Raw genomic sequence first — 24,295 nt, 5'->3', positions numbered from 1 at the left:
ATGAGCAGAACAGCTGTTTATTAATTCAATATACATTAAAAACAATAAACTCCTGACATTCTTATAGCTTTGGCTATTGTCATTGGCCGCACAGGCAAGGCAATGGGTGGGTGGTTAAAGTTGCAGTGGCCCACTGGTGAGGGTCCTGGCACATGTTTTATTACAAATTAATCACTGCTCAGCACCCACCCCAGTTCTCCCTCTCTTCCCCTTTCACTGCTGTGACTCAGCCATGTCACAGCAAATTACTTTTTAGGTCACCGATCATCTCTCAGCTATCTTCTCTCACAGTTTAACAGTAGCCCTCCTCTGCCCTCAACTTTCCCTCACACTCACTTCTTGCGTGTCTGCACTTCCCTTCGGCACTTCACATTTCTCCTCATCCCTGACCTCTTCAATCGAATTCTCTCACTCCCTTGCTGTCCTTTCTCATCCTCTCATCTCTCCTCACCGAGCACACGGGTTGGACCCATATGCTCCTCTCGGCCTGTGCCACTCTTCTTATTGTTCCCTAATTCAGGAAGGCATGAATTGCCTGTCTTTCTGTTTTGGTGCAGGCCGCACAGATATGGAACGTGCACCCTCCTTTGCTTCGCTCCACCAAGAATGTATTATCCTTTAGGAAGATATCAAAGCCCAACTCTATGCTCTGTATGTTACCCCATTTGGCTGGTTCTCCTTCTCCTTCTGTGTGTTTCTCATTTGCCTTCATGCAGCAGATGGCTATTAGCCCCAGGACACCTTTTGGTAACAGTAGCGCACTACAAATGTAAATACTAATAGTAATACGCAGAAGCAGGGGAGCCACTAGACCCAAACTTCGTGGGGGGCCTACACTCCCAAGCAGGGCTGGCCCTAGCACTGGTCGCACACGGTGCAACAGTCTTTTTTGGTGCCCCCTCCCTAGTTTCCTCCTTCTCCATAAATTCCCTCACTACAACTCACCAACAATGCACCTCATCTCTCTGTAGCACCTTTCTGACAAACAATAATTTTATTTATAGCGCTACTCAAAGTTTACTCACACTCAGTTCTGTGATCTGCATAGTACACGTTCTATGTAGCAGGCACATTAACCCTCTGCACTCTGTGGATGACAAGAGTGCCCATGTGAGTGCACGGTGAGTGATGCAACAGTGTGAGAGTAGGGAAATAGGAGTGACTGCAGGGTGAGTGAGGTGACCATATGAATTTGGGTGCGGATGTAAGTGCAGAGTGGGACGAATGAATGCTTGGTTAGTGATAGGCTTGTTTGAGCCAGATTGCAGATTGAGCAGTGAGGGGGGCAGGTGAATGAGGTGTCACATGATTGCAGGGTGAGTAGTGTGATCATGTTACTGCAGGCTGTGGTACAGGGTGAACAGCGCAAGTGAATTGTGAGTGCAGAGTGATCACTGTGAGTGCAGGGTGAGTGAGTGAATGGTGTGAGTGCATGGTGATCAGTGTGAGTGCATTGTGATCGCTGTGAGTGCAGGGGAAGCGTGAAAGTGAAGTGCGAGAATGAGAAGTGAGTTCTCTGAATGCATGGTGCATTCCAAGACATTTTAAGTAACTCAGCATATTATTGACGGCGGCGTAGGGTTTAAGATATAAGTTAAACTATTGCTATTATGGCATTAATCAGGGATCGAGAGTGGAGGAAATAAATAATATGGTGATCCTGCAACACACTTCCAGTCCTATGGTTAGGGTTGCCTGCTCATTATTTTGATGTCCCAGACGGTGCAAAAATAAGCAGTCACCTAAAGCTGTATATTTCAGCACTCATCTGTGCGTACTTGAAACAGCAAATATAAACAGAAAGCACTTTTAATTGTGTTCTATGTCCATGACTGATAATTAAAGGGAACAAAGACAGAAAAGTCACATTATGAATGAATGCATATGATTTTATTTACAATCCTATTTAGTGTCAAGAGGAGGCCTTTGCAGGCTCTTTAAACATCAAATGGCTGGTATTTTTCTTTTGGCAACCCTACTTTATATTTCTTTTCATGAAATGCATTCTCACACTACTGCAGGAAATGTAAAATACAAATGTAAGGAATAGGCAGAGTGGGGGCCTAGGGGGTACTGGAACTAGAAAGAAAAAATAAGCCTCAGTAACCAGTTTACAAAAGGTATGTAAACATGCAAATGGTCTTTAAAGACCTGTGAAAAACTCAGGCATGCCGGAGATAAGACTCCAGACACTGCCCAGCCGAGCCCACAGCAGTTCAAGCTGAGACACACTACAGGGGAGGAGGGGGGCTGAATCCCTTGTAGTCCTATGGGCCTGGGCAGGAGTGTAACCGGGAATGCGCGACCCCATTTCCATCACTCCACAGCCCCCCTGGGGGTCGCGCCCCACACTTTGAAGACCCCTGGTTTAGGAGGTAAGTCAGTGTAAAATGGTTATTAAAATTAATCACCACACAGTCACCCTCCAGCATTTTCCTCGATGGACCTACCCAACCTACCTTTCTTGCCATAATCATTTGGGTGAGCTGTAAAGGCCCCCCACTATCCTTAATATGACAAGACAGCCAATGTAGTGATTTGGCCATTAGTTGACCCGTGGAATTATATTGGCATTCCCTCAAAGTCAGGACATTCCCTAGAACTAATACAAGGGGCGAAGACGCTGGAGGGAGGTGAAGCGTCTGATGTCTGATACCCGGGGGGCCCACATTGGTCTCTTCATTGGGTTCATGCTGGCTTATGGGATTAGTATTCCCTCTGCCCCCTCTGTCCCCTCTTGACTCTGCCTGTGGGTTAGTCATTGGCCTATTTGTGCCTTTGGTGAGCGATGGCTGTAAAGACTTAACTGACCCAGGAGCACTGAGATGAACATTACAAGATGTATCAGGGATTTGTGGGCGCATGAGATCCGAAAAACCTAAATTGGCTCTTAAAATACATGGATTATTCTCTTTCGCTTGCAACTCAGGGCCATAATTGTCACTGGCCCCCGTCCCACCCCCATTGCCTCAACAGTTTTCAGTCTCTCCTCAATTTGTGTTAATTTAGGAAAGAGGAGTTCCAGGAGCATAGCAACCATAGACTCCAGTCTTTTCCAAGTGACATCATCAAGCGCCCGTGTGGGCGGTATAGTAGGTGGTGTGATGCTCTCCTTTGAAGTTAAATCAGGGACAGTGACTCCAATCCCTTTGGTTTTAGCTGGCCGAGCAGGTTTCAAAGATTTTTGTTTTTGTGATAGTCAAGTTTTCCTTTTTTTAACCGGTGGCTCGCTCTTAATAACAGAGTGGGATTACGCGACCTGACCCCTAGTAATAATATTGGGGCCCGTCGTTACTTCCACTAAAGAAGTGGAATTGCAGGTACAGGAGACAGAGAAGCATTGGGCAGAGTATGAGAGACATTTATGATTTCGTGTGTCCCAACGATACTGCCTTGGAAGGAGCGCATTTGGGAAATAAGGGATCCCAATGAGAGCCGTTGTTCCACTAACTGAATCTCGTGGGAGAGAACAGACTCTGCCCTAGTTAAAAATGCGTCCAATGTCCCTGCAGCTTCTCTCCCAGGTAAATCAATGAGACCCTTCCTTTTGGCCATTTTATTATCCCCTCAACTGAGAACAAAAAAGTACCACAGTAGCTTATAGTTGTAGTAGAGGGCACAGCAGAACTCAGGGGGTCTCAGAAGCCGAGTCTTAGAGGGGTGGCCCAACCAAGCCTTTTCCGGTCACTGACAGGCGATGATGGGCCCGTCCTTGGCCCGGGCTTAGCCCGAGCATACCCGCTCGCCGTGGGAGCCATAGGCTTGTTCTTAAAGAGCGCCTTCAGGTGCACAGGACGGTGTCAGCGGCTCTTGCCGCAAGGAACGTTGGGGGATGAAGTTCCCTGTCTGCCCCGGTGCCTTGCTGCCTCCGAAAATTGCATTATGGGCTCCCTCTCCCATAATTCACCTTGACTATTTTTGATATGAGGTCCCTATTTGTCATCCAACCACATCTTTTTGATCTATCAACGAGAAGGTCTAGAATCTTATGTCCTTTGTTTTAGGACATATACTTGATACATGAGCAATAGTTTGGTATACATCTTTACAGTATTTGCAATTAGCAAATGTTGGATTTCTTCCTCTAGAGATAGTTTCTCTAGTGTATAAGACACTCACCTTCAGCATCAGAGCAGTTATATATTGATTTTCCTTCAGTTTTATGCACTTGCTAATCCAAAAAGTTTAAGTTGGATTGTTTTCTAGATATTTAATACGATCTCCTTGTACAGGGAGATTTTTCCATTTATCAAATTCTTCTTTTCTCCAGTCATATGATGCTAACAATTGCAGATCATAGCTTAGGAATCTACTGTCTAATATGTTTAGTTTGTGAGTTTTCATTATATTATTAATTTTATCATTTATTATATCACCTCTATGCATGTATGAGTGAGCAATGTGTAGATCTAGAGTTTCACTGAGATATAATAGATTGTTGATTCTGTTGCTTTCTATTGTTTCACACAGCTTTGGTATATCTAGGACCCCATTTGATCTTTTTGAGTAGAGGAGACCATCACAGGTGTATGCAGGTAGGTGGAGGAAGAGTTTGACATATTTCTTTATTGTTTGGTCTAACTCAATGAGAGTCTTTGCTTCTGTGCCTGTCATTTCTAGTTTAAATGACAGCTTAGGAAGCAGACATTGATGTAATATTTCAACTTTATTGTGTGGGCTTGAGGGGTAAACTGTCATGTTTTTGAGCCCCTCCTCTTATACCTCATTTATTTTTTTATTTAGTGTATGGCCTGTGTGAGGATCAAAGTTTGATTTGACGTATCTTTCACTGTCACCTGGATGTACGTTTTCAATGTTTTGATTTTGGAATTGACATGTTTTGCAGTTTTTCACCAGGATTTTGTCTTTATGAAGACTTACGAAAAAAACTGTGTGTTTCTTTCACATTCAGCTTTAAGATTGTTGTTTTACTACATTTTTCAATGATCTTCAAATTAGTAATCATTTCTTCACAATGGCTACAGAGTACTGCTATGTCGTAAGCAAAGGCTAGATCGGTGATTTGCTCAATAAGTCCATCTGATCCAAATGTGAAGCCCTTGCCATTTTTCTGAAGATCACATATTAGAGGATCCATGGCAATGTTAAACAATAGTGGGGATAGTGAGTCACCTTGTTTTACTCAAGATCAAATTGTTATTTCTGGTGTAGATTCATTATTTCTACCCTTGAAAAAAGTTGATGGACCCCATAGAAGTCTTTTATTAGATATCTGCTTTATGACAGAACTCTTTGTCTCTCAAGACAACATTTAATATGACCATGGCTAACAAAGTCAAATGCTTTTGTCATGTCTATGAACACCACTGCACAAGAGTGTTTATTCTTTCATACCCCTTTTAAAATGTTTTGTAGCAGTGTCAGTTTTTTGAGTCACACTCTCACTTTCATGAAGCCCTTTTGTCTTGTATTCATGTTAATGAATGGGGTAAGTCTTTTGGTTAAGTATTTTTGTTGATACCTTCATGAATCCTGTACCAATTGTAATCGATCACCAATTGCTTATTTTGTTTAGCTCATTGATTGATACGTTCTTTGGAATTAGAATCGAACAGTTCTTTTTTATACATTCTGAGACTCTTCTCATTATTAATCAAGTGGTTAATATTTTGGGAAGCCATTTTTTTTAATGAGCATTGTATAGAGCTAAAATAAGCTAAACTTTTCAGGCTCCGCTATTTTTTTTTAAGTTAGAGTATTAAAATGCTTCTATTATTTAAAGAAGTAATTTATTTACAAAGTCTTTCGGTATTCTGTCAACAGAGATGAATTTTGAATTTTTCGAATTTTCTTTTTCAATAATGTCCTTGTAACATTGAAAGATATTATCTTCACTGCTTTGGCAAATCTCATCCACCTTGAGTGATTATTCTGGCAATTTCCTTTTTGCCTTTCTTGAATATTGCCTGATATTGCTTATAGCTGCCCTTTGCTTATGCATATCTTTTTCTATGTAATCTTTTAAACCTTTCATTTATCTTATCTTTTTTTGCTATGCTACTTTGGACTGAGTCATTTTGATTCTCATCTTAGGCAGTGCTCATGGGCTCTTTACCAATTTTATTTGTACGTTAATTGCAATTGACTGACTTTGGATGTATATCACTGGTATTTTTTGAGATTGCTTCCATCAGGTCCATAGCAGCTTCATGATGTTTCAGATTTTTGTAGTATTTTTGAGGTTCTGATATTCTTTCATTCAGATCATGAAAGGTAGTGATTTTAAGGGGTCGATTTCTGTTAATAATGTCTTTATGCCTTTCTTCTGGTAGTACCACTGATATTTTAGGTTCATCATTGGAGTTGCTTCCATTTTTGGTGGATGCTTGCTGTACATCCATTGCAGGTTTTTGCTACTTTCTCTTCTATCCCTTCTTTTCTATGCAATTTGTTTTCTATTTCTATGGTCAAAGTGCAGAACCACAAGGGCATTTATATTTCTTTTGTTTTCATATACTTTTTAAAATTCAGTTAGCAGCAATATTTCTTCTTTTGATTATACTTTTGACGGATTGCTGCTTTCTAAAGCTGCGAGTCTGGCATCATTTTGTGCTTTTGGGTGTGCATATCTTGCATGTTGTGACATTACAATTTTTGTTCAGAATCTGAAGTCACAAAAGCTTCAACATAATCGTTGCTCTCCTTTCTTTATTCTACCTTTGCATTTTGCATAGTGGCATGCAATGTTGTGGAGTTCAGCTTCCTTGTCACATTTCGAGCAATATGTGTGTAGGAAGAATCATTTGTGTTTATTGGAGAGATGTTTTCTAAGCTCTTTGAATGTTCTCGTTATGTCTCCAGACAAATCACAGTTGTATTTTTCATTGGGATATTTTCCGTAAGTTACTTTTTTGGTGAAATCTCTTTGTCTATCATAAGGTTTATCATTGGCCTCATAGACATGTGGCAGTTTTTCAAATCTTAATGCAATTGTGTCGCTCTTCGCTGATGAGGCTACAAGCTAAATGAGGTTTCCTCATTGTCTATTAGTATGGAGGTTGAACAGGGCAATACAGTGTGATTAGATTTGTTGTTATTCACTGTATGATAGATCTGGGTGTAGAGTTGACAAAATCAGTAAAGAGGTTAAGGATTTGTGGAAAACACAGCACCTCCTTTCGCCATCTTAGTGGGGTTTTCAATATCCAGAAACTACCCCATTTGGAATTGGGATTGTTAGCTTCACATTTCTCGCTATCATGTCATGGCCATGATAGAACCCTGTTTGGCCTATCTCTATAGACTTCCCTTCAAAGGGTATAGTGGTATAGAGATAGTTACCAGTGGAAACACTAGGAGGTAAAGGCCCTGGAGGGCAACACCATATCAGCCATCGTGCAAGTCCAGCTCCACTTTGCCCTTCCAGCCGACTGACCCAGCCCTCAGAGCCAATCCTTAGCCCAGAGTTATGAATCTAACTTGCCAACTTTCCTTACTACATTGCTCCAACATACCAGGGAGAAATCACCTTTGAGGCCTGCTGCGTATATGGGTATGACTCAGAACGAGATTGACACCATCTACTCTGGATTTTCAAGGACCAGGAGAGCGGGAAGAACGCATTCTAGGGCACCATGCCCTTCACAAAGAAAAGAGAACTCTTTCCATGCATCTCCAGCCAGCTTCTGCAGTATCATTTGCATTACCGCACTGGACACTGTGAAGGTGCCCTTCTCTGATACTCTGGTATTCTTAACCTGATAACCTTTCGATCGGCCATCACTCATCCCCTCTCATCAGTGCTCTCCCATTGCTTGGGACCAACTGACACATATTCAACTGCTGTTCACATGGAACCCTTTCACTTCAGCCTTCAAAGTTCTTGTTTAAGGGGGGGCGTGGCTTGCAGACGCGGAAGATGGCCGCTCGCTGCTAGAGCTCTGCTAGCGGTCAGCATTTGACCCCGACATCCGACATCATCCGGGGGTGACCAGTACCCTTTTGCGAAGCTCTGCTGTAGCGGAACACGGCGGCAGGCTGAGGGTGATCGAGGCGGCTGCCACCAAGCGATTGTGCCAGTTAAATCAGGAGCGGCGCAACTCTCCCAGCGGTGTCCAAAATGGCACCCTGACACTGCGGCGGTTGTGACCTGGGACCGAGGGCTGTGGACAGAGGCTCGGGCACGTGCCTGTAATCACACCGCACGGCCCACACAGACGGCGCGGCCCGCGGTGGGGGCTGGCGTGCCCGAAACAGCGAGTGGAGACAGCGAGGCAGTGACGGGTCCCGAGAGCGGGTTCCTCTGTCTTGTGGCCGGTGAGTGCGGGCGGGACGTGATTGAGACGTGACTCTTTCCAGTGAGGCCTGTTATTGCTTTAGCACTCACCGGGTGACCAATCTTGTCCAGCAGGGGGGCGAAGGGCCTGTCACGCGAGAGAACTGCCTGCCAGGGAGAGCGGAGCGTGGGCCCTCAGGAGGGGAGATGAGCACTGGCCTGGACACTTGAGTAGGCCTGAAACCTCACCAGGGAGTGGGCTGCGACCTTGTACAGTAGGCCACAGACTGCACTGAATGCCGCTGGAGAAGGCTTGAGGTGGGGTGAAGCCGAGCCCTGAAGGGACTTTCTCTGCCCCACTGCCCGGTTTACGCTGCTTTTGTGTTACAATTGGGCCTGAGGTAGTGGTGGGGAGCCTGGCTTTCCCCCCATCGCAAAGGAAAATCTGCTAGTCAAGGGGGCCATTCCCCCCTCCTCATATCTTGGCCGGACCCTGGCAGGGGGGTACGCACCCCAGGACATGGGCCACGGTAGATCTCAGGGCCAAGGCCAGACTAACCAGATCGATAGGTACACGGTGGCCATGGGGAAGGACGATGGTGCCCCGGGTGGTAGCCAACAGCAAGATCCTGACGCCATTGACCCTGACCCATCCCTAAGGGACATAATGACAGCAATTCGGGAACTCCGGGGAACTCTGGAGCCCAAATTAGACTCAGTGACGGAGGAGGTCAACCTCCTAAGGGCGAACTTCAGGAAAATGTCGGAGAAGGTTGCAGCGGCGGAATCGGGCATCGGGGGCCTCCAATCAAAAACTAAAATACTCGAGGAACAGGTAGGAGCCCTTACCCAAAATCAAGAGGATATCCATGCTAGGCTCGAGGATCAGGAGAGGTGGGCCAGGCGCAACAACATTCGCGCGGTGGGGGTTCTGGAAGGAATGGAAGGGCCCGCCGCAGACTGGTTCATTGAAGATCTGGTACTGAACCACCTGAAACCCAAGCGCCTATCCAACTTCTTCTCAGTCGCACCCACCATGCGCTCGGAGGTAGGCCTAAGCCCGGGGCCCCCCACACGCACCATCATTGCCCGCATTTTAAATTGTCGCGATCAGGATGCCATCCTGCAGGTGGCATGGACAACAGGGGACCTCCAACTTGAGAACGCCATGATCCGGTTCTTTCCGGACTTCACTCTACACATCCAGCACCAACATCGGTCCTTTGAGGGGGTGAAGAGAGCCCTCAGGGAACAAGGGGTGAAGTACATGATGCTCTTCCCTGCTCGCCTCAAAATCCTGGATGGACCCAAGGCCCATTTCTTTGCATCACCTGAGGAGGCCAGCGACTGGTTGGAGGGCTGGCGGACAGTGGGCAGGAAGGGCAACCATCAGAGACCGGAACAGCGACCCAACGGGCAGGACACTGCGAATACCGAGAGGCCCCTACCTGGCAGTCAGGGGCATGAAAGGAGAGTCATAAAGTGACCAGTCGCAGAGTGGCCATTAGGACTGAACAGTATTTCCTTTTCTTCCCCTCCCTTCCCTTCCTGGTTCTGTGGAGTCCATTGATGTTTCGATATGGGGGGGATGTCTTATTATGCAGAACCTCCCACAGTGTGGACTTTGGACTTCCTTGCAAATGCTATGGGGCGCTATGGGCCACTAGAGGGGTATTACTTCACTGGGGGACAGACCTGGGTGGGGGCGAGACTACGGAGCACTGCATCGGTTAGCCCTAATAAAGTTTAAATGGGGGTGGGACATTCGTCAGTTATGTATAATTCTTCTAGCTGACTGCAAGTTCATGTTTCCTCCTATATGTTGTATGGGGTTAAAATGGGGCGACAGGCACTCTGCATGTTTACATGGTCGGAGGTTGGGGGCCTATCTAGCAGGGAGGCAGGGTGGGGGTTGTTGGTTGGGGGGGCTTGTTTCTGGGATTGGAAAGTTTTGCTCTAGACCAGTACAGTCATATAGCGTGTGATATTGTCTGATGACACAGTGGATCCAATCACTCCTCCGATATCGACAGCCCTCTCTGACTGCAATGGGTGCCCAAGCTAAGTGTACAATATGGACGTGGAATGTGAACAGGCTAGGTTACAAGATTAAGAGGACCCTAATCCTACAATACCTTAAACGACACTCCCCTGATGTGGTCTTCGTTCAGGAGACACACCTGTCTGGGAATAGATGCCAGGCCCTAGATCGTTTTGGGTATTAGTTGGTTGCCCACTCAGGGTTCACGTCAGGCTCACAGGGGTGGGCATTCTGTTACGCAACGCATTGCCTGCTGTTCGGTTGGGCACATGGTCCGATGATGCGGGCTGCCTTGCCGCTGTGGCGGCGAAATGGGAGGGCCGCACAGTGGTCTTCTGCTCCTGCTATGTCTACACACATCAATGATTCCACGACTGGGCTCATTCCTGGCAGATCTTCCTCAGGGGTTTCTCTTGTTGGGGGGCGACACTAATGCGGTTATGAATGCTGACATGGACCGCTCTGGGGATGGATCCGGCTGCAGGGGGGGAACATGGCCTAGAGGGCTTTGTTACGGCATTAGGCCTTAGTGACCTGTGGGGCACACATCACCCCTTAAATAGACAATACACTTTCTACTCAGCTCGACATGGAACATCTTCCAGACTTGACTATTTTTTCACTCGCACCGACCAGATGGGCACCTTCGCTGACCCCCGCATTATGGCCCGTCGGATCTCCGAACACGCGCCGGTTGGAGTCACACTTCTGGGCCCGGTGGTTAATAAAGCCTCCTTCCCCAGGATAGATCCATGGTGCCTAAGGGACCAGACTATTGCAGACAAACTCCGAGAGGGCTCGCGGCTCTACTTTGAGGAAAACCAGGGCTCTGTGGCCTCCCAGGTAACGCTGTGGGAAGCCTATAAAATGGTGTTGAGTGGGTAGGCCCAGGCACTGATTGGGGCTCAGAGGAAAGAGGAGTACCTACAGATCAGTCAACTTGAACAGGACATAGAACAAATGGAGCGGGACGCCGCTGTAGCCTCTTCAGCTGATCTCCACCACAGACTGACACTCGAACAGAGAGAGCTCCGTTCACTAGCTGAGGGAGAGGCAAGGGCATATGCGCTGGCCACTCAGCGCCAGCTGTATGATGTGGGAGATAAATCCCTCAAGGTGTTAGCGTGGCTTGAGCGGAGGGACAGGGAGCGCTCATGGGTGGCAGAGGTGAAGGACAGGTCGGGGTCCCCAGTATCCAACATTATGGAAATAGCGGAGGTGTTCGTATCTCATTTCGAAAGGATATATTCACCGGTATGCACCAGGACTGAGGGCGACTGCGCTGAGTTCCTGCAAGATTTCACGTTGCCCCAATTATCCCAGGAACAGAGTGACCGCCTGGACGTGGACCTCACGAGTGAGGAAATTGGGAAGGCCCTTAATTCACTCCGGTCCGGGAAAGCGTCTGGTCCCAATGGGCTTCCGGTAGAAATTTATAAGAGACAGTCAAACGTCATTGTTGACCCCCTGCTCTAGATGTATTCGGAGGCTCGAGAGGTGGGCATGCTCTCCCCTGACCAGCGCAAAGCCACGATAGTGATATTCATAAAGCCGGGAAGCCGACGGATCAATGTTCATCGCACCACCCTATTTCACTCATTAATGTGGAGGCCATGGTCCTGGCCAAGGCCCTGGTGGACAGGCTGCTATCTGTTATTACGGACTTGGTACATGTAGAACAGTCCGGGTTTAGGCCCTGTAGAAGCACCCAACACAACCTGCGTTGTCTCTACGGAGTACTACACATGACGGAGGATGTTGGGGATGCGCAGACGGCATTTATGTCCTTAGATGCCTCCATGGCATTCGGTAGTATCGAATGGCTGTATTTATTTATGGTGTCCAGAGGTTCGGCTTTGGCCCAACCTTCTGGGGGTGGGTGCGGCTCCTATACGAACAGCCGGTGGCTCGGGTCAGGGTGAATGGTACTATGTCTAGGGTGTTTCTCCTTAAGAGGGGTACCAGGCAAGGATGCCCCCTGTCTCCCCTCCTTTTTTTCCTGGCACTGGAGCCACTGGCTCACTGGATCAGGAGAGATGGGTCTTTTTGGGGCCTAGCTCTGACGGAGGAGCGTATTTCCCTATACGCTGATGATATTTTGCTGTACATGGCACGGCCGTATCACTCGATCGCGCAAGCATTACACCTCTTTGAGTAATTCTGCAGCTACTCCGGCTACACCATTAATTGGGGGAAGTCGGTGACTCTTCCTTTTTCCGCCCCCCGCTGGTCCCCACTAGATGTCCAGCCACTGTAGCCACGGACGGGTTTAAGTACTTGGGGTCTATATCACTTGGGATGTTGCGGAATTATTCAACAGGAACCTTGAACCTCAGTTGGCTCGTCTCGGGATGACGTGAATCATTGGTGATCATTACCACTTTCCCTCATGGGCCGCGCAGTATTATTTAAGATGCTCGCCCTGCAGAGGCTGCTTTATATTCTACAAAATACGCCATACCCTGTTCCCCAGGGTGTATTTGCGCGTATCTCTGAGGCAGTGCGGACGTTGTTGTGGAATGGTGGGACCCCCCAGAATAGCACTCCACAAGCTAGAGGGGTAGACGACAGGGCCCTGGCGCTCCCTGATGTGCGATTATATTACTGGGCCTCACAGCTTCAGGTAGTTAATGACTGGGTATATGCCGATAGCTCCGAACCGGCCTACAGAGTGGACAGACTAGTCATGCCAGGGGGAAACAGTGAACACTTGTTCTACGCTCGGAGGCTTCGAAGGGACTAGCCTGTGAACACTAGAGTGGTGGTCCAGTGCTGGAGGGAGGTGAATAAGTTCCTGGGTTGGACGGACAGATTGACCGGCAGAACCCCCCTGTGGCTTGGAGATCAGCTAAAAGAGGTGTCGTGGTTGTACAGTTTTGGGGGTTGGAGGTTGATTGGCATAGACTACTTGGGTGACGTTTGGAAGGGATCTGCCCCCCGCTCCTTTGCCTTACTTAAGAAGGAGTATGACCTACATGACTCACAACAATACAGTTACATATGTCTTACACATGCCATGCGGTCCCACATTGGTAGAGATTCTTCCATTCCGGAGTTTTCCCCTCTGGAAGATAGGTTACTTCTGGACCCCATACTAGAGAATTCAACATCCACCATTTACCATAAACAATATGCCAGACCCCTTGGTGAAGCTCCGGACACCATGGACCTGAGACATTGGTACCCTCGAAGACGATGACTGGCAAGATGCCATACAGAGCCTGCTGGAAATAGCAAACCGTCCCAGGTTTAGATTGGTCCAATTGAAAATCCTTCACCGTATATACTACCCTCGCACACATCTATACGAGTGAGGCAGGAGTCCATCGGCCCTTTGCGTAAGGGGTTGCCGGGGGGAAGGCACCTTCTACCATATACTATCGGAGTGCCGAGAAATAGTCCCCTTTTGGACCAAGGATACGAACACGATGTCTGTGGTTTTGGGTGACTCCGTTCCGATGGAGCCAAAGTGGCTGCTGTTGATGGTCAAGAGGGATACAGATTAGCCGCGACATGTTGAACTTTGGCTGGCATTAGCTGCGGGTGTAGCTAAAAGAAATATCGCCAGAGGATGGGGATCTCAGATGCCCCCTCAATGGGAACAGTGGAGGAGGGACCTAGATTGGTGCCAAAGAGCTGAGGAAGGATTTGGGGGCCATGGCGAAAATACAGGGGATCGGGGGGAGGTCGGGGAGTAATCATGTAATGGTATATTCCACTTGTGTGCCGAGGTGCTATTTTTGTTCACCACATCGCTATTGTCTGATTTGTACACTGTCTATTGTGCTATGATACTATGAGCTATATTAAATAAATTTACATTTTTTTAAAAAAAGTTCTTGTTTAAATACTTGCTACTACCACCAAGATCTGCGCCTTTGGCACCTCCACCCAGGCCCCTCGCCCTGGACTTCCATCCACACCACACAGGCCCTCCTAATCATCGCAGCTTAGCCCCCACAGCTCAACGTTCCAGTGCCATCCATCCATTTTCTGCGCTAGTTAATTTGGCAGGTGAGTTGTTATAAACTGTTTGGAAGATTCCAAAGTCCATAGCCACTGTCCTGCTGTCTATATCAACCAACACCTTTTCTGGGGTCTGATGAGCATCAGACACCTTAACCTGGCATTCGGTCCAGGATTGGTCATATTGCACACCAAGGTCATTTATATTACACCTGGCAGAGATTGCACTCACAAAGAACTTCTTTGAATTCCAAGGGACCTACTATTTACAAACGCATGTCACTTCGATGGGGAGTGCCTTCGTCCCCAGTTTGGCAGGCCTCTATGTAGCTTCTTTCGAACAGCAATTCATCTTTGATCCTGGTAGTCCTTGGAGTAATAACATCAATCTATGGATACGTTTCATTGATGATGTGCTGCTGATCTGGGAGGGCGATGAATTATCCATCACAGATTTTCTACATTGGTTGAATAGCCGGAACCCACTCTTACACTTCACATCTACTGTTATAAAGGAGTGTCTCCCATTTTTATACCTGGAAATGGTTTCGAAGGATGGTAACCTCTTGACACAGATCTTTCATAAACCTACTGATAGGAATGACCTCCTTTTATTTGAGAGTTTTCATCCTAGATCATGGAAGGAAAACCTACCAGTAGGACAGTTCCTCCGCCTTCGGAGAAACTGTTCTGGCACAGGGGACTTCAAAGTAAAGTCAGATACACTGGCAGAAAAACTTCAGAGGAGGAAATACCCTAACAGAGTCATTAAGAAGGCACACAAGAAAGCACTTGACTGTAACAGGGAGACCCTCTTGGAAAAGGTAGAAAAGGCACCAAGCAACAGTTCCATCTACGTCACAACCTTTAACACCGCTTCTAATAACATCAAATGCATCATACTGAGGAATTGGTGGATTTTGAATTCGAATGGCCTGAACCCGGATAAACCTCTTTTTTCCTTTAAGAGAAGTCCGAACATAAGGGACCATTTAGTCCACACTAGAACTCGATCAGTTACACAGAAGGACCAAAAAAGATTATGAGCTCTTCCCCAGTCACTGGACACACGAAGTGTGGATCATGTGATGTTTGTAAACTAACTGAGAATACAAAAAGCATTGACATAGACCTTGGTTACCCTTGGGAGCAGCATAGGCATACGAACTGTAACTTACATGATTAGGTGCCCATGTGACCTAGCATATGTGGGGATGACGACACAAAAGGTAAAAATCAGGATCACGGAGCACAGAAGCAACATCAGGTGCCAGAGGACCATGACATGTTTTACCACACACTATGCAGAGAAAAGGCATTCAGTTGATGACTTGTTCTGGACTGTACTGGACAGACCATACATTTCTACCAAAACCCGACACACTAACAACATTTTATTCCTGAGTGAACAAAAATGGATTTATAGGATGCGTAGCCATGAGATTGGCCTGAACGATGACATCCCCTAGAACACTCTCAGTAGATTTTGAACAATTTCTTAAGGAACATCGCACGCCCTTGTGACTCTTCCAGCTTATTGGTTTGGACAGAGTGACCTAAATCCACTCCATACCTGATTTAATTATCTCAGTGGAGTGTTCTCCGCGGAATAGTTTCATCCCCCTAACATAGTAGTAACATCTTTATAATGGGGGTGTGTGCCTTTATTTATTTATTTTCCAATAACTCACATTGTTGTAGATTATATATCGTGCCTTTTTTTCACTTTTGCAAATGATGAGACTTTGTAGTCGCTGATGTGGGTGAACATCAGCATTCCGGTGGCAGACAGTCGGGCTATTTGCAACTATGCCTGGACGATCTAACCGCCTTAATGAAAATGGTTTGGGGCTTTCTCTCTAGTAAATATATAGATGTATTTGTCTCTGAAACAGGCTTCCCGCATCATGTGACTGACCCTGGGACCAGGTGGGGTTATACGTGAATTCTAGCGGGTGTCTAGCGGGGCTGCTTAGGTGCTTTTAGACTTTAACCGCTCCAAGAGGAAGGCAGGGTTGGTGTTCTCGTTTCTTAGTCAGAAACCGTGGAACATGTGATACACTTCGGCAACCACATGACGGGAAGTGCAGGCACCATGTAAAGGGCTACGCAACAATCATTTGGAACCTTCACAGTGTTGGGAGGAATATTGCTGCTGAGGCGGACTCACCTTGATAAAGTAAGCTGGGATCAGCAGGGGGCATAGACAGAACATATGAAACAAGATGGCTCTCTTTTTTAGCTATGCCATCGAGGCAGCCACTAGACACCAGATCCTGCATGGAACGATCAAGCACGAACATAGCCTGGGTTTTCTGTCATGTGATAACAACACGTGCGTGTATAGTGTATGGAAAACGATTTACAGAGCTGGTTGTTTTAGTCTTTCTTTAACTATCTATGCATTATCCCCCTATCTATAACTAATGTGTGACTACAGGGAGCCGCCCTCACTCCTATGCCATTTCGAGCACGAACTACAGTGAAACTCGTAAGATCAAGCGAGTTCATGTCCTTGTGGTCCACAATATACCATGAAGGGTATAGAGAGACGGTAGTGTGATCCGAGTAATGATTTTTAATTTATGATTTTCTTAGCTAGGCTTGTTGATTATACGCTCAATAAGGGCATTCGTCCTGATGTATGGTGATTAAAGAAGAGTGTAGAATCAGCCGCGTTGCACTAAATTAGTTTAGAGGGGCAAAGTAATATGCTTTCTTCACAATTATGCACATATGTGAATGTATGACGTTACAACACATAGATTTACAATGCATGCATTTACAACGCAGTTTTTACATCGCAACATCCGTTACAACGCATCCTTTTACTTCGCAGGCCATTACATTGCATTTTCAGAAACTACCTTTACAACGCATTCCATTACATCGCATTATACCTTTACAACGCATACCATTACAATGCATACCATTACATTTTATTTAAGGTAAGTGTTGGATACTATAGGGGTAATAATTACTATTCGAACTCCAGTGAGTGCAACAGTAGGGTAAGTGTTGGATAGGTTAGGGAAAAAATACTATTCTAACTCCAGTGAGTGCAAGAGTAGGGTAAGTGTTGGATAGTGTAGGGGTAAAAATTACTATTCTAACTCCAGTGAGTGCAACAGTAGGGTAAGTGTTGGATAGTGTAAGGGTACTATGTGTTGTAATGGTATGCATTGTAATGACTTGCGATGTAATGCCTGCGTTGTGGTGACATGCATTGTAATGACATGCGTTGTAGTGACATGCGATGTAATAGCTGCGTCGTAATGACATACGATGTAAAGGATGTTGCGATGTAATGACTGCTATGTAAAGGTAGTGCGATGTAATGACTGTGTTGTAAAGGTTGTTTTCCCACATATGTATATGTTTTTGTTTTTTCTTTTTCACTTGTGTATATTTTCTCACTTGCAGATTTTATTCGAAGTGTGATTACATGACCTGCGTATAATTACAGGTTCAGTCCTCAATCTACTTATTAAGGTAGGAAAAAAGGGTATAACTACGGGGATCTAGTAGTCCTGATAAAAGCCGGGGAAGCTACAAAATCCAGCTTAAACATGTCAACTTTTTTGCAGATTGTAGGGGGTGAATGGTTCATAATTTACACTATTCACCACCAACCACTGGTTTTGAGATACCTTTTTAACCCTGACCTGGAAATCCATGAATAAAATAGGCATTTGGTTATCCCTGAGTTAGTTTTAGATTTGTCTGTCTGCACTTATTCTTTACTTGATCTCTACTCTTCTATGTGTTTGTATTGTTTCCCCCACACTATTGCTCCACCCCATGCGTTGGTCTGTGCAGAGATGTGTTAAGCAGCCATATGATGAAGCATGCCACAATTCATTGTGGGTGAGGGCAGATTTTCAAGCATTTTAACTTTGCCATTTGACGTCTAAAAAGTGATTTTCACTCTCCTACTTCTCTGTGTGTGATTATTCGGTTCATCCCACTTGCCTGTTCAGCTTACCAAAAGTGGCCCACGGGACACTCACATTCGGTGCCCAGCTCCACACCAGGAAGACGGTCTTCTTATCCACTTACAATTAAAGAGAATGGGTTGAGATTGTTTCAGCCCCAAGATCTCTAATCATTCACGACGACTCTGCAAGATCCCACCTCAGCTGCCGTGCACTGGCCCTTACCTTCATTGCCCCACAAGGTTTCAATCGGCCCTCCAATTTATGAATGTGTAAGACACCTTGGTCTGTGTTTCAAGACAGGTCAGGTTGGTAACCAATATCATAGCAGACCCCTGGCACCCAGCGGCAGTGCAAAGCAGTCAGAGAACATTGTGCACAGTCAGCCCCAGTCGATCGTCATTATGGGGGCAGGGGGCTAGTCATACTTCCCCCCTGCACACCCCAAGAGGGATCAGGGCAGTTGCCAGGGAAGGGTTCACAGGAGGTCAATCCCCCAAGCCCCACGGACACGCTGAAGCTGAAGCTGCTGCAGGGGGGAGCTGTAAAACTCTCCACTAGAGCAGAGAGCAACCTTCCCAGCCACAGAAATGGGCACCCAGTGTGGTGCACACGGGCTGCCTAGGGATACCACAGGCAGCCATGTGCAGCACACTGCCATGCACCCGGAATTTTCAGGTGCGGGCAGACTGGGCACCCACCACATCAACGCAGGGAAGACTAGGCACACCGGTGGCATATCTCTGCAGTGAGACTTGAGTGCCCTACATGAGAGGTCAGGGGTCTGACCTTAGGAGAACAAAGGGATCAGAGCCCCCTGCGACAGCCCCAACTATGCCTTGGGAGAGCCCCATGGTGCTGGAAGTTTTAGTGACCCACAGACAGGCATAGCCCCTGGAGGAATCCAGAGTCACAAGGTGCATTGAAAGTGCCAATGATCACTGCGTCCTGCAGTACACCTAATTCTCGAAGCTAGCGGTGTTCTTCATCAACGCACAAGCCAAGTGATCCACCGTCAAGAGTCACAAACAACGTTTGCAACATTTGCCCACCTGCAGATGCAGCAGATGCAGGAACAAATCAGCACCAGAAATCCACTGCCCGTGCAGTGAGACAGCCAAGCACCACATCACACATCCCATCTGGAAGTCAGCCTCCACGTTTTAAAAAAGGGTACCCAGGCGCTTGACCCAGGAGCTCCACTCCACTGCCACAGCAGGCAGGCAAGCAAAAGGCTTCCACAACAGCAGAGTCAGGAAGCTCCACCACCACCAGTCCTCCCGGACAGGGCCACACATGTCTCTAAACCCCAGCCTGGCCAGTAAGGACCAGTTCATCTGCAGCTGACAATAAGGGAGGGTTGCGCCACCTGCACATTAACCATCTGCTGCCCACCAGGGCCAGTGAGCAATTTGAGGGTCCCCAGCTTAGACAGCGGTCTGACCATGATAGCAGGCTGGGGTTCCCCCTTGCCCAGGTAGGAGGCACAGAAGGGAGAAGAGCCATGTTCCCCCATACCATCAAAGCAACTCACCTGCTTCCAGTACACGCAAGAAAGCTCATGAGGCCAGGAGCAGATTCTCTTCCCACCCTTCAGAGCAGTTCACACTAGCGTGGAGGGGCAGGGCATCACCACCTCGAGGAGCCGGGGCTCCCTGATGGCCCCAGCTCCTTCTCATCCAGGCTGCCCTGCCAAGACAGGCAGGCCACTCCTCAGTCTCTCAAAACTGGGCAGGATGGGATCGGGCTTGAGAGGGCTAATGTGGCCAAGGTGGCAGGTCCTTCAGGTGGCCCAGTCCTGGGAGGCACTGCAATTCGGTTACACCCAGGTTTGTGCTGGGTGAGCAAGGGTTTCCTCTTAGGAGGGCTATCCCTCATATAATGCCCCTCCCAGAGGGTCACCCAGCCCAGTCCCTCACATGTCACTTGGATCCTCCCAGGTTCTCAGACCTCACCTATGCAGCAAGCAAGCACGGACTCCTCCGCTGGCCAGGACGCACAAGGGGAGTTCCGGGCCAGGCCCTGTTCCTGGGGAGACAGTTGAGGGTTGAAGCTGTCACTGTCAGACACTCTGGATGCACCACCGTTATCAAACTTTCTGCAGGTCCACCTATGGAAACCTCGTTACCACTTATACTTCCTCTAGATAGTCAAATTTAACTGCCTTCTCGGCACTCCACCAGAGCAATTGCAAACCTAGCAGGGCAGGTCCAAGGACATCACTAAATCATCCAATTGGTAGTATTGATAGGTGGTGTGCGCAAAGGGCAGGGACTTAATCAGCCCAAGCTTATGATCCGCACTTACTGGGAATTCCTCATTTATAGGAAATAATACCAATACACATTCCCTATCACAAATGTGGTTCAGCAGGCTACTCGCACCTGTTGGCAAAGGATAGACACCCACTCATATGTCCAGTGTAGTACGCATGCAGCCCCAGAGCTATAAGGGCATCTGTCGCTTGGCAGCTTGAAACATTCCAGTCTTAACCACTTGTTAATAGTGAAAAAAAAAATTAATTTGTTCTCCAATTGGATAGGGTCAATTAGAAATTGTTCAAGTAGCTGTTTTTCAGCTCTTGGATTGATTTTTTTCTTTTTATTTCTTTTCTGGATTGCAAGTTCCTCACCAGGAATTCCACTGGTACCTTCAGAAGAAACCAAGTGCACAGGTAAGTCTTAGGTTCTTTTTAGTTTCCTTTAATATATCTTTTCTGACTCCTATCTATTCTTTCTGTCTCTTCTCCACATTTATCCCGATTTCCTCACTCTCTTTCTTTTCTGTTTCAGGCTTTTCCTTTACTATCTTCACTAATATAATCCTATTAGTTTAGCATTTGTTGCCTTCTTAGCAAATAGTCTGTATTCATATATATTCAAAGTACTCTCATGCTTTGATCAACAATTATTTTTAAAGAATCATTCAACATAAAAGAAATGAAACCCAAAATGTAACTAGCGAGAGGCTTTCTTTATGATAATGGTTTTGTTTCACCTAAACCGTGCATTACTCTACCCACCCATCTCCATTCCACCTCCTAAAACCACTCAGGCACCTGTGAAAGCCACGCTCCTCCTGGGGCGTGATGGACCACTGAGGTTTACCAGCCGGTACCTCAGCTCTCCTCCATGCCTGCGGCTACTTCCTGCTGTTCGGACCAGCGGCGTCTCGCAGTGGGTTCACGAGACTCCTCTTGTTGTCCGGTCCAACAGGGGCTTGTAGCAAATTACCGTAACTCCTCTCTCCTGGCAGTAGATGTTTTGCCATCATTCTTTTCCTCTTCTGCAGTTTTGGCATCTTCCTTTTTGGGTCCTCTTTCCTCAGCAGCTGCTTTCTCTTCCGCTTTCCCCTGGGGCTCTAGTCCGCCCTCGTTGACGATAGCCTTCAGCTTTATTCCCACCGCTTGAGCTTGTCGTTCACCTCTTTCTAGGAACGTTGAACTCATGTCCTGTAAAAGTAAAAGTTTTTTTTTTTTTGGTAGGCACAACTTCTGGAGCAGCCCAGGTATGGACATCAGGTAAGTTGTCCCCATAGTCTACCCCCTCATCCTGACTGCATCACAGCCCTATTATTGCTTGATCTTGTTTGGCTGAACACCACTTGTTCCTCCCTGTTGAGCGCCAACCACTGGGGGTCACGTAACTAGTTAGCATGAAGGAGTCTGGTTTGTTATCAGAATTAACTAGACAAATCGCTCCACTAACTAAGAACGGCAATGCACCACCACCCACAGAATCATGAAATGGCTATCAATCTGTCAATCCTTTTCGTGTCTGGGCGAGGTTTTCTATTGAGGCAGATTAAGCAGCAGGCTCCACTCCTGGTCGTGCCCATTCAACAATTCCTTTAATTTTTAACTTTGCAATCATACTCCTCCCACCCCCCACCCACCACCCCGTAAACCAAAGCCTTTGGTGTCCCAAAAGCTGCTTAGTAGGTCATGGTAATAACGCCACTGGATCACTCATCGGCATCGTTTATGGTCAGAACTACACAGTATCTGATCATCTTCAAACCTCCGAATTTTGTTGTTGATTAATGAAAACATTCTTGGTAAATGCTGTTGCTTTGGTTCAGCTTGTGCCAGTACAATAATTTACACTCTAGCGGCACAGTACGAATGCCCCCTGCAGTCCCTCTTAATCATGGCCCCAAATCCGAAAACCAACATAATAAAACCAGAGTCCTATTCCTAGCTGAAGTTTTCAGGCAATGGTCCTGCTTTGAATATTCTAATTTTTTCAAAATACTTGCTTCAGAGCCCCAGAACACTCATTCAAGACCCTCAAGAGGGGCATGAGCGGCAGGGATTGGGACAGGCGAAGCTCACCTCATGGCGGATCACCAGCTCAACCCCAAGAGCCAACTACAAGCTTTCTAACTGCAGCAACTTTAAGATATGCCATTGGAGCTGGAATTACTGAGGCTGCTGGCACCACATTTGCCCTCCAATGGACCCTTGTTACAGTATTAAAGTGTACTCATTCCAAGTACAGTGCCTTGAAAGAGTCCTATATTGTTCATTTTCATCACTACCTCCTTGAGTCGAGTGGGTAATTTGTGCACCGGCTACCTTCCTTGGATGTAGTAGCTGTTTCTCAGGCTCTATCTCCAGAATAAAACCCTGATTCCCTGCTGCTCATGGTTAGCATGATAGGCACAAAAAAGTACCATTGAAAGTTGATAAGGCAGACATTCGTGTGTATCGCAGCTGTCACAGGGATGTGGGATCAGCCCTAGGTGATTTAGAGTCACCAAAGCAGCCTGGCGAGCACCGATTGGTCTTGGTCTGATAAATGAACACATACTGGGAGATCTGCGCTCTTTGGCATGTATTCGCTCCAGAACTACTACAGTTATCCGAGTAACATATGGAGCAATCACAGAACCATAACTGGTTTAATAAGCTATTTGATTCAAGATTTTTTATTTAATTTGATTTAGTCTTCTACTGAGAACAATTTTTTTTTAAACATTCAGCTTAAAACAATGATAAAATGACCATATCAAAACAGTTTTAAAAAGCTCTTTCAAATTTTAGACAAGTTATGACAAACAAATTTATCAGGCGGAGATTTAAAAAGCGATATAAGGCCTTGGTACCGTAATTATATTGTGTCTGGTACGAATAGGGGTTAAATGCCGGTATCTGGCCTCGGCCAGTGTTGGATTTGGGCATTCAAACAGTACATGCGGTAAGTCTTGCACTCCTCCGTCACATAAATTGCAAGTACTGGTGGTATTTTCACAGGTTTTCCATTTAGAAGTAAATGCTTTTAAAGGTGAAATCCCTAGACGTAATGGAATAATACAACGCAGGACCCCGTGACCTAAGGTGAAACGAGTATAACTTTGCTTGGATTTATATTCTATTGATTGTACATACTGTTCATAATGTTTTAGTTGAGAGCAATGTTTAACATTCAGAACATAACTTATTCTCGGGTCAGGTGTTTTAAAAAAAGCCTCAAGTGAACAGGTGTCCATGATTTCTACAGTGCTAATGTGCAATTCGATAGGTAAAGTGCTGTAATTAAATTCTGATTAAAAATATATTGCAATAATTCATTCCTCAAAGTCTCCATTTTTTATATACATGGTAAGGTTTCCTGCTCGGCATGTAGAAGATTATAAGCCCATCTAATGATGTTTGTGATGGCTCTGGCATAAGAGCTAACTAGAGAAAGCTCGAGGCGCAAGCTTGAGCTGGAACTCCTTGACTGACTTTTATCAGTTTCCGGAGGATATTCTCCTCTTTTATTTTTACGTGATGCCAATTTTTTATTGGAATATATTCCAAGGCATAAGATAGAATAGGTGGAATTTTCATTATAAACATTGCAGTGCATCAACGTGGGCATCTGCTTTGCACCCTATATGCTGAAGAGGAGAGGAATTTTGTTATGTGTGTGTAAAGATTCGCCCTAGGTATGTATATTCATTAACCACCTCTAAGGATTTTCCCCCTAGCGACCAGTTAAATTCAGTGAATTGCTTTCTTCCTCTGAAAGGAAATGTTTTTGTTTTAGATACGTTTGGGACTAGAAATGTTCTTCTTTATAACTGGTGAGTGCCTGTAAGTTTCTTTGTAGGCCGAATGGTGTGAGATCAAAT

The 24,295-nt window shown here is 46.3% G+C and overlaps 2 pseudogenes; both read right to left on the bottom strand.

The window, feature by feature from the left end:
- Nucleotides 1–19,049: 19,049 nt before the first annotated feature.
- On the bottom strand, nucleotides 19,050–19,202 carry LOC146789792 (5.8S ribosomal RNA; annotated as a pseudogene).
- A 1,063-nt stretch (nucleotides 19,203–20,265) lies between these two features.
- On the bottom strand, nucleotides 20,266–23,168 carry LOC146789791 (18S ribosomal RNA; annotated as a pseudogene).
- Between the last annotated feature and the right edge of the window lie 1,127 nt (nucleotides 23,169–24,295).

Source organism: Triturus cristatus, chromosome 10 (genome assembly GCF_964204655.1).
Source record: "Triturus cristatus chromosome 10, aTriCri1.1, whole genome shotgun sequence".
Classification (NCBI taxonomy): Eukaryota; Metazoa; Chordata; class Amphibia; order Caudata; family Salamandridae; genus Triturus; species Triturus cristatus.
This window is presented reverse-complemented; position numbering and strand designations above follow the sequence as displayed.